Source organism: Penaeus monodon, chromosome 11 (genome assembly GCF_015228065.2).
Source record: "Penaeus monodon isolate SGIC_2016 chromosome 11, NSTDA_Pmon_1, whole genome shotgun sequence".
Taxonomy (NCBI): domain Eukaryota; kingdom Metazoa; phylum Arthropoda; class Malacostraca; order Decapoda; family Penaeidae; genus Penaeus; species Penaeus monodon.
In genome coordinates this window covers 28,131,057-28,136,162 of record NC_051396.1, presented here as the reverse complement: position 1 = coordinate 28,136,162, position 5,106 = coordinate 28,131,057, and positions in this window count along the sequence as shown.

Genomic DNA, 5,106 nt, shown 5'->3' with positions numbered 1-5,106 from the left:
ACAATCAGCGTAACAGAGAAATTTGACTTTGTTCGTTTAACTTGAAAATAATTTATCAAGGTGAAGGCGGCCTAAGGCGCTTTTGAACTTCATTTGGTGCCAAAAAGCAGAACAATCTTATTCAACGTTTGATACTCTGGGGATTTAAATTTTCAAATAACTTTTGGTACGAGTACATCTTCGCACAAAGTTCATAAGAAAATCGTATGCCAAACATGATTGGTATTGGAATCATTACCACCATATAGTGTTAATGAGTTTGGTATGTGAACAATATCGTATGAAAAGTTTACGTTTACCTTTAACTTTCCCGCGTGTTGGGTCTGTGTCATGGCGCCCACTAAGAGCCAATTGGCTTCATAAACCTTACCGCGAAAACAATAGAAAGCTCGATCCAGTCTTTTTTTTAGATCAGTGCTTACACCTCTTTGCCCTTTTCATCGCCATACTCTCCTAAACTGCTATACAACTTTTGACGTATAGCACAGTTAATCATCAATTAACCCCCTCTTTACCCTTTTCACTATTACACCTTTCTACAGTGCTATGTCTGGAAAAGTGAGGTCTAGAAAATTTATATTGCTTTGTAATGATTAACCATTAACCATTGCGTGAATTTGCATGCATGTGTGTATGTGTATGCGTATGCATACGTGCCTGTGTGTTTTAGAAAAGTCCCACTTTTCAGGAAATACTTATTGATAAATTGGAGACATGTATGTCATCATACTAATTTTATTGTCGTATGAACACAGATCACGAAATGTATTATTTTACCAAACTATCTATTTATCGATCAATTATTCTATATATGTGTGTGCGCGCACATGGGGGTGTGTATGTGTAACACACACAGATAAGCAGGAGGTAAATTTGGTTAATTGATATGAATGTAGTTATGTTCTCTACATATGCCACAGTTGAAACAGAATTAAACCAAATGTGGTTTGGAGACACAGAGTGATACATAAAAGTTTATCCAACACCATTGCTAATAAAGAAAATGTACATAAAATTGATCCATAGAAAATATAACTTTAGTGAGAAGTCAAGGGAAACTAAAACAAACACTTTTTATACTTTGCATTTTTATACGAATATTCTGCCACTATATTGTTTCTATATGGTTATGTAGAGTAATTTTAGAAATTATTTTGAATAGCATTCTTTGTTCAAATATTCAAGAAATGCTTCATGAGGGACTACTGATAGCCACAGAATGTGATCATAGAATTCAAGATGAATAAAGTCGTCAGCCATAAGATAGATGGACAAGGTGTAAGAATTGAATAGGTTCTGATTACGTACATGATTCTGTTTTCATGCCACTTATAATTACTTTTCTGAATATCTGAATGAAGAATGCTATGCAAAATAATACTTGAAATTACTCTATATAGTAAAATACACACACACACACAAAACATATAAGTATATATATATATATATATATATATATATATATATATATATATATATATATATAAGTATATATATATATATATATATATATATATATATATATATATATAAGTATATATATATATATATATATATATATATATATATATATATATATATATATATATATATATATATATATACCAACAGAATATTCATATGAAAATGCAGAGAATCATTATTTGAGAAACGGAAGCACCCGAGGAAAGGCTTGAGGAAGCATTTCATTTCCAGGCACCAAAACTTGATACGTTCAAGGCTCGAGCTGTTTGCAAACAACTCCTGGCTGTCTCACACAGCCAGGGTGCTAATACTCAGCTCAAAGAACCGCTGCTGGCCAAGGGCATGGATTCCCCACACCCTGACTTTGTCGAAGCTCCGCCGTGGGCTCAAACCTCGATAGAGTTCTCGGTCATGAGACTGGCAAGCAAAAAGAACGAATATTGTACGCCTAGCCTAAAGGCAGAAACCCAGAGGGTCATTGCAACCATCACCCCTCCGGGGAGCAGAACATATTACACGGATGGATCGGTCGATCCCTTGACCCACACTGCAGGCGCCGGCTTCGCAGCAAGGGATGCCACCAAATCCATGAGGGTAACAGACAACGCCTCCTCGCTACAGGCAGAGGCAGTTGCTATCATGGGAGCACTGAGCCACGCGTCCGTGAGGGAAGGACACGTGGTCATACACACAGACTCCAAAGGAGCCGTCGACTGTCTTCAGCAGCGCTCACCCACTGACAACATCTACCTCCTGACAACCATCCGCACAATAGCACAAAGGATGCTTGCTCAGGGTAGAAGAATTATCATAAACTGGGTTCCCAGCCACATAGGGATCAGAGGCAATGAGCTTGCTGACAGATTAGCCGAAATCGGCAGGGGTATGCCCCCTAATCCCATGATAATACATCAGAGCCGAAAATTACTTAGGAGGAAGTGTACGGTGACGGCCAACTCCTTCCTCCTGCAGCTTCACAGAGAGGAAACGAGATATTCCCCCTCGGCCAGCTAGTACTCAGATGCCACAGGCTATGAACCACTGGCACTCTCTGAAATAAACAACAGAGGTACCGAAGTCATTCTGCACAGAATGCGCCTAGGTTACCACTGTGCATGGCAGATTATACAAACCATAGAACGTGAAGAGAGGTGTTGCATGCATTGCGGCGAGCCGAACGCCACACTTCCTAAGACATAGCCCGCAGAACACAGGCGTCGTGCTGGTAAAGAGATTATGCGAGATGCTTACACCACGGCTACAGGAGCGCCTGCTGGCAATCCCACCGCCACGGTAAGCACCGAGTGTCAGACAAGCAAATGAGACAGCCATAAAAAGCTGACACAGGCCGGGCCATAAGTGAAAGGCCCGGGCGAAGCCAGAACTTCGCAAATCTCAAGCAAACAAGCAAGTTCAAGGCTCAAGGAGCCCCTTGGTTAATTGTCTAGCTCTTACCCCTCATGGGGACCCTTTTGGGGTGGGCCTTTTATCTTCCCCACATATTTCAGGCTTACTATGGTCAGTAATGAAGATTTTGTACCCTTATTACGGACACTAAGACTTGCCCCTTTATCAATTAGCCTCCCTGAATCTAACTCCTCTGACTTAACTATCCCTGACTCTCCCTTGATCCCAACTCCGACTACTGCTACTACACCCATCCCTCGCTCTTCCTTCGGTCCTCATCCCTTTACAATTCCCATCTCTACAAACCTTTCAAGTACTCTGTTAAGCCTAGCCAAGTGGGATTGATTTTTTGTGATTCCACATTCAGCCCCTTACTCTTTTTCTTACTTTTCCTCCTCTTCCAAAAATGCCTCCAAAAACAAGTAGGCAAAGTTTCCTTCCGCAGGTCGTTTACGCCTAGTCACCTCACTGGTGAACCAATTCCTTCCTAACCCAACTCTGTTTCCATCTCCCCGGCTGATTTCCTTCTGTACGACAAGGGTTGGTCAAATTGTAAAGAAGATTTACGAAGAATCTTGCCTTGTCAGACCATATCGCCCCCGTCAATGTCAGAAATGTTGGCATTTGGCCACCCTGCAAAGCACCGTCGTTCCATAACCCGCTGCCCTCTATGTGCCCAACCTGGCTTTGACCTATTAAACTGTACTTGAAAGTACTTGGACTAATTGCGACAGCTCCCAAAACGTATTTTATAGGGGCTGCCCTGCCTACAAGCTTGAGTCCGAGATAACAGTTTTCAAACTAAGGCTAGGCCTCGCTCTACGAGAGGCCAGACAAGAAGCAGGCCGACGAAGTTTTTCTGTCACTCTCTACTCCAATGCTATCCTTCGTTCCACTCCTCTCCCCTCTGTCCAAATTGTCTCTACACCTTCAATACCTCTTAACCCTGCCCCCCCCCCCCCATCCCTTGCTGATTGTTGTGGAGGAATTAGGAGACGGAGACTGATGCCTAACATAGGAGATCACCCCTACCTTGAACCTCAGCCCTCGCCTCAACTAATTTTGCTGGTCTTTTCTTTTCCATTTCCTTCTCTTCTTCATCCCCTTTTTCTGTCCACTTATCCTAACAATTAACCATTATTCCCCACTTTCCACCTCTACTTCCCCTATCTACCAGTTAAATTCTTTTTTTCATTTTAAATGCAGATACCCCAATATCCACGACTCCCTCTATGTCTGTCCCTTCTTTTCAGCTTACCTATCGCACCAGACAATCTAAAAGTTCCACCCCATCTTCAGCCCCATTCACTCCCACACCTACATCTACTCCTCAGATGCCTATCTCTTCTTTACTTCCTCAATTAAAAATCCTTTGTTTCTCAAACCTCCCCACCCAACTCCCCTCCAGAAACCTGTGAAGACATCCGAAACTTCCTAAGCTTGACCCAAAAAAATGCTTCTCTCTCTCATCTCTCTCTCCAGTTCCTCTACTCCCATTCCGCCTATATTCAAAGTGACTGCCGACGTCCATCCTCCTCCTCTTCATATTCCCCCTCCCCCTCTTCCTCCTACTCCCTCCCAATACACCACATGCATTCCTTCTCCACCTACACCAACCCCTCTTCCGTCCCCACTATCCCTTCCGCTCTCTAATGGATACTCACGTGAATTCCTTTTGCCACATCAATGATCCTACCCCCCTGATGAACCTCCTGATACTACGCCTCCTTGCCCTGATCCCTTGCCTCAAGCCCTGGGTCCACCTCCCCCTACTTCTCCAGCACTAATTTCTACCCTTATCACCTGTTGATTGCTTCACAGTGGCTCTTCTGGAAGATTCGAGGTTTTCGTTCATACAGACCTGATCTCCGTTACCTCATATTTTCCTAAAACCCATCCATTATTTGTCTCCAAGAGACTTTCCTAACACATCCTCCAGTGCCGATTCCAGATTATCATATTGTATTATCCCCTCCCTTTCAAACTACTGTCCCTTGCACAGTTATTTGCTTTGTTCTTTGCCGCTGGATCATGATAGTTTCAATTTACTTTTACCCTTCTCTTCCCAATGACTTTTAAACCTTTGAAACTTTACTTTCTCAGCTCCAACCACCATTCTTCACAGTTGGTGATTTCAGCTCCACTACTACTTCCTGAGGCTGTTCCCTGGAATGCTTTCTTTCTAACATTGACCTTATCCTTCTTAATTCAGACCACCCCACTCACACTGATATG